Raw genomic sequence first — 7,086 nt, forward strand, 5'->3', positions numbered from 1 at the left:
ATGCACATTGCATTATCAAGCTCACAAATGAGCAACATAGTACATCATTATATAGCCTTTCATGGAAGCATCTAGATCCCTTTTCCACCTCCCAAAGCTAACTCCACCTCTTCACGACCTCAAGGGACACTTTGCCACCTCATTGGTTGCATCACTTGTTTGGGACTTTGGCATCCACCCTTCTTACTTTTTCTTCTTACATTTATCTCAACATTGCTTGCATCACTCGGGATCTACCTTGGACTTTGGCACCCTTCTTACTTCTTCATCTTACATTTATCTCAACAAATAGTCTTTGAACCAATTCTTTTATGACTCAACACATTAAATTTCATGTTCCCCCTCATTCTTAATACCCTTCACATCACTGGTTTTTCAACACAAGTTCCCAATCTACACACAATGGACTATTGGATCTTTATTTTCCATTGAGCTTGCAACTCCAACTTTGCAAATTCACATGCATTTTTTTAAATTTAGAGTACTATGCACACACGCAAGATGATACCAGTTGTGAGGTCCCTATCCCCACACTGCACAACGAATTCAAGGGTGCTAGCAGGCGGAAGTAGCACTTCTTGCGTGGGGCAGGGTCCCACACTCGGGGCCTCGCCCACCACACGGACATCCGGACAAGAGACTAATCCATCGGTTCTTCCAAAACCGAACCCGGAAAAACTTCCCTTGCCCGGAAAGCATGGGCGATTCCTCCAGGATAACTTTTCTCTAACGTAGTCAAAAGCCTTAACTAACTGAACTGATTTGACCGAACCCGTAAGTCCCATAGTCAGATCAGGGAATAGATTGTACTTGGATCATAGAGACCAACGCTTTTTTCCTCATTGAAAGGCACAGCCGTTGATTCTTTTCCATAGAACAATTTTGTCCAGGATTTACTTCATCTATCGAACCAAAACAGAATTGAGTCTCAATTTAGGGATCCATCAGTCCAACCTCACCCCATCCAGTCCCATGGGTTAGCCAACCACCCAACCACTGTAGTGATGGGATCCAATTAAGAATTTGGTTAGGTTGTCCCGGGTACCAGGGAAAAGAGTTCCTAGGCCCCCTAGCTGGATATTCATGCAAACTTAAAACTAGTCACACCACTTACACACCCAATATGAAATTGCCTTTTTTCACATATTCAACAGTCTTTAAAACAATCATTTAATGAAACCATAGTGTCACTGATCATAATCCTCTAATTATCCAATTGAATCCTTATTTCCAAACATTCCTTCATCGGTGTACCTATGGCATCATTGGCAACCAGAACGCTCACCCCTCTGTCCACTTAGGGGCCTTTTCGATAATTCCTAGCTCATAGTAACCGGCAAGTATTCATTTTAACAAAAAATGGAGTCTCCGTTGAAGATCAGCAAGATCAACCAACAGATCCATATAAAAGAGCCATGGACTCATCCGTTGAGGACCAGCAAGGTCAATCAACCAGATCCATGCCCGAATTCACACTCTTACTCCTTGTTCCAATATCTTCCCCGACGTATGTGTGGGTATCTTCGGTGACCCAGAGCCCAAGCGCCGTATGGTCAGCACCCTCTAGGATCCTTCGCAGGTCACCTAGCGCTTCACTCATAGGCCGCTTCCTTGGTCCCTCATCCCCCACTGTATACCAGAAGCTCACCGAGGTTGGACCTCGACCGACGACCTTGCTACGCGAGATGTCCTCCGTTGACTCTCCGTCACAAAGCAGTTTGCAACTTTAACAGATAGGTCTTCACGACCTCATTCACAAGACGATCAAAATGCTTCCCCATCATTCTTGACATAAAACAGTCATTTAAAAGCAGATTTCACATACAAATATAGTTCCAACAATATTTCCATCTTTTCTCATCACTCCACATCCTTTCACATTAGTCCCCATCTTTTCTCATCTTCCCACAATTTTTTTTCATCGATCCCTATCACATCACATCATTCCCACATCAAATCACATCCAATCGCATCATCCACACATCAATCCATATCATCCATACATCCATCCACATCAATCCACATTATCCATCCACATCAATCCACATTATCCACACATCCATCCACATCATCCATACATCCATTCACGTCAATCCACATTATCCACACATCAACCCACATCATCCATACATCCATCCACATCAATCCACATCATCCACACATCCATCCACATCAATCCACATTATCCACACATCCATCCACATCTTCCATACATCCATCCACATCAATCCACACGTCAATCCACATCATCCATACATCCATTCACATCAATCCACATTATCCAGACATCATTCCACATCATTCATACATCCATTCACATCAATCCACATTATCCACACATCAACCCACATCATCCATACATCCATCCACATCAATCCACATTATCCACACATCAATCCACATCATCCATACATCTATTCACGTCAATCCACATTATCTACATCTTCCATACATCCATCCACATCAATCCACACGTCCATCCACATCATCCATACATCCATCCACATCAATCCACATTATCCACACATCAATCCACATCATCCATACATCCATTCACGTCAATCCACATTATCCACACATCAACCCACATCATCCATACATCCATTCACATCAATCCACATTACCCACACATCAATCCACATCATCCATACATCCATCCACATCAATCCACATTATCCACATATCAATCTACATCATCCATACATCCATTCATGTCAATCCACATTATCCACACATCAATCCACATCATTTATACATCCATCCACATTCTCCACACATCAACCCACATCAATCCACATTCATTTCATAAGTATTCCCATTCTCATCAATCTAATCACATCTTTTTCTATCTCATCACTTATTTCCTCATTTATCCTCATCAGATCTCATCCACTTGCATCCACCCATACATCTCATCACTTCACATACATTAACATCTATCCAATTTACATCGCATCTTATCACATCCATTTCACATCACATCTCATTCATTCACATCCCGATTCACATGCTAACACATTTATTCTCGTCCCTTATCATTCATTCACATCCTGATTCACATCACATCACATCCATTCACATCCCTTATCATTCATTCACATCCCGATTCACATGCTATCACATTCATTCACATCCTATATCATTCATTCACATCCCGATTCACATGCTAACACATTCATTCACATCTTATATCATTCATTCACATCTCGATTCACATGCTAACACATTTATTCACATCCTATATCATTCATTTACATCCTGATTCACATGCTATCACATTCATTCACATCCTATATCATTCATTTGCATCCCGATTCACATGCTAGCACATTCATTCACATCATATATCATTCATTCACATCTCGATTCACATGCTAACACATTCATTCACATCCTATATCATTCATTCATATCCCGATTCACATGCTAACACATTCATTCACATCCTATATCATTCATTTACATCCTGATTCACATGATATCACATCTCATCTATTCATTCACATTTATGTGATTCACGTCACATCACATCCATTCACATCCCTTATCATTCATTCTCATCTATCTGATTCATATCACATCTTATCACATCTATTTATAGAATGTAAGAGAATTCTTATTTTTGATATAAAGATTCTTTACGCATCTATTTATGCATAAGAACAACTTCAGTGGGAAATAACACTTTTATAAAAATCCGTTTATGCATCTATTTATGCATAAATTTAATTTTAAGGAGAATAACACTTTCGAAATAAAATAAATCTTTTATGCATATTTCTATGCATAAATTCAATTTTAATGAGAATAACTCTTTTGAAATAAAAATAAATTTCTTTATGCATCTTTCTATGCATAAAATCAAAATTAATGAGAATAAATCTTTTGAAATAAAAATAAATCTTTTGAAATAAAAATAAATTTCTTTATGCATCTTTCTATGCATAAAATCAAAATTAATGTGAGAGTAACTCTTTTGAAATAAAAATAAATTTCTTTATGCATCTTTCTATGCATAAAATCAAAATTAATGAGAGTAACTCTTTTGAAATAAAAATAAATTCTTTATGCATCTTTCTATGCATAAAATCAAAATTTGATGAGAGTAACTCTTTTGAAATAAAAATAAATTCTTTATGCATCTTTCTATGCATAAAATCAAAATTTGATGAGAGTAACTCTTTTGAAATAAAAATAAATTTTTTATGCATCTTTCTATGCATAAAATCAAAATCACTGAGAGTAACTCTTTTGAAATAAAAATAAATTTCTTTATGCATCTTTCTATGCATAAAATCAAAATCAACGAGAGTAACTCTTTTGAAATAAAAATAAATTCTTTATGCATCTTTCTATGCATAAAATCAAAATCAATGAGAGTAACTCTTTTGAAATAAAAATAAATTCTTTATGCATCTTTCTATGCATAAAATCAAAATCAATGAGAATGCATAAATTCAAAATTAATGAGAATAACTCTTTTGAAATAAAAATAAATTTCTTTATGCATCTTTTTATGCATAAAATCAAAATTAATGAGAATAACTCTTTTGAAATAAAAACAATTTCTTTATGCATCTTTCTATGCATAAAATCAAAATTTGATGAGAATAACACTTTTGGAATAAAAATAAATTCTTTATGCATCTTTCTATGCATAAAATCAAAATTTGATGAAAGTAACGCTTTTATAATAAAAGAAATTCTTTTATGCATCTATTTATGCATAAATTCAATTTTAATGAATGTAACACTTTTATAATAAAAAATATTTCTTTTATGCATAAAAATTAATTTTGATGAAAGTAACACTTTTATAATCAAAATATTCCCAATATGCATCTTTCTATGCATAGAAATTAATTCTAATGAAAATAACACTTTTATAATAAAAATATTTCTAATATGCATTTTTCTATGCATAGAATAAAAATAACACTTTTAGAATACACAAGCTGTGGGGATTACTCTTTTTGAATAATAAAAAGATAAAACTTGCTTCACTAAATTTTAGAAAATTTTGCCATAGCCTCCTTTGTGTGGCTGACCATTTTTTAAATTTTTCACTCTAAAATTTACTAGAAATTATCCAAGATGATTTAAATCATTCTAATCTAATCAATTTTCATTTTATTAAGAGTAAACAATATGAAAAGTTTAATTCCATCAACTTGATTACGCATCTAGGATAAAGAAAGGCTGAATTCAATAATGAAGAGAAGGGGGAAAGCCTTTCCAAATAAGGCATAACATCCATTTTCATTTTAAAGAAAGTAAAAATCAAAAAACCATAAAATAGAATAAGAAAAAGTAGAATTTCTAACCTACTAGGAGTTTTGTGAGCTTTCCTTTGGCTTGATGGTTTGAGGGATCTACTCTTGTTTGCAACAAGAGTGGCCACCAATTCTTTTGAAGAGGAAATGGTAAAAAACAAATGAATTATCAATGAATTCACTATTTTTGGCTCTGGGGAGGAGTAGAGTAACAGTGCATAAAACACTATTAACCATTTACAAGGGGGGAGGCTTCATTTATAGGAAAAAGTGAGCCTCTAACCAAGCAAACTGATTCTAGAATTTTCCAAGTCAGTTTGGTCAATTTTTGACCATTTTTAGGTCAGTTTAGCCTACTTTTTGGATCTAGTTGAAGCAAGAGAGAGGAGAGATGAAAATATCTCATTATTTATGAGTTTAAAACTCAACCACACATGTGAAATAGGCGCCTCCTTCATGAGGGGAATTCCCCACACTGAGGTGTCAAAAATGCATCATTTCTTCTAAATATCTCTTCTTTTTTAACTAATAACCTTGTCCTTAGTCAACTCTTCATCTTATGTAAGCATTTACTCATTTTTGGGAGATTTTCTTTTATTCTTCCATTTATCTCCTCCCTACATCTGGATTAATCTAATTGGTCCATAGGAACCTTAATTGTGCCTCTCGATGGGGAAAAAAGCGTTGGTTTCTATGATCCAAGTGCAAGTTTCTTCCTTGATCTGACCAAGAGACTCACAGATTCGGTCGAATGAATTTGGTCAGTAATGACCCTGACTACGTTAGAGTAAAAATATCCTGGAGGAACAAGTATGTCCAAGTATGGTATAATAGACTATAAGCCTATTTCAATACCATTGGAGATGCGGTATTTCCTTGGTATAGAGGTGGTGAGATCACTTGATGGCATTTTACTATTACGCAGGCAGTATGGCTTGGACATGTTGTTCAAGTATGGTATAATAGGTTGTAAGCGGAGAACACTTTGAAGAAAAGGATATCGACACTTGTTCTTAAGTCTAGGTACTACCTCAAGACTCATAAAATCTGGACCCTTAGGTTAAGGTCCTTTTTACCTGATTTCAATTTATTCCAATTGCACATTGGAAATTTCTTTTTGAATATCTATTTCAGGGGAAACCATTTTAAACACTAGGAGGATTTTTATATCCAAAAATATCTCAATTTTGAATTACCTCCCTCTAGACATTTTCTCTCTCTAGGCCAAAACAGGATCTTTCTTTTATTTCAGAGAGGGATTTCAGAGAGGGGAATAATTATAAGATCAGAAGGGGAGGTTCTTACACCTGCACACCTCAAAAGCCGGAGGGAGGAATCTTACACTTAGAGTGATATAATTTCTAAATTAGTCCTCTCTTATAAACAAGTTGGATTATTGCATGTTAAGTTTCCACAAAGTAAGCAATACATGTACCAATGTACAAACGGATAATATTGTTTAGAATTTTTAAAGCTTGAACCATACATGAAACATCCTCCCCTTAAAGCAATGTGCTATGCAATCCAAAGTGAGCCACTTCCATTTATGAGTGACAAGTTGAATCAAAATAATTTATGAGCTAGAGGAGCTATCATTGGTCGAACAAGGCACAAAATCAACTTTATGTCATTGGGCTCTTCGCAACCTATTCATTTTTATGTCCTTTGGCTATTCACAATATGTTCATTTTTATTGATGTGAAAAATTGGTTCATTTTCATTGTTGAGCCGCCATAATTCATTCAATAGATTCCCAATACTCATGCTTGTTTCAAGGAACCTTTCAGTTAAATTAATGCTTTTAAACACCCAT

Source organism: Cibotium barometz, chromosome 26, assembly GCF_041138505.1.
Source record: "Cibotium barometz isolate CiBa-2024 chromosome 26, ASM4113850v1, whole genome shotgun sequence".
Taxonomy (NCBI): Eukaryota; Viridiplantae; Streptophyta; class Polypodiopsida; order Cyatheales; family Cibotiaceae; genus Cibotium; species Cibotium barometz.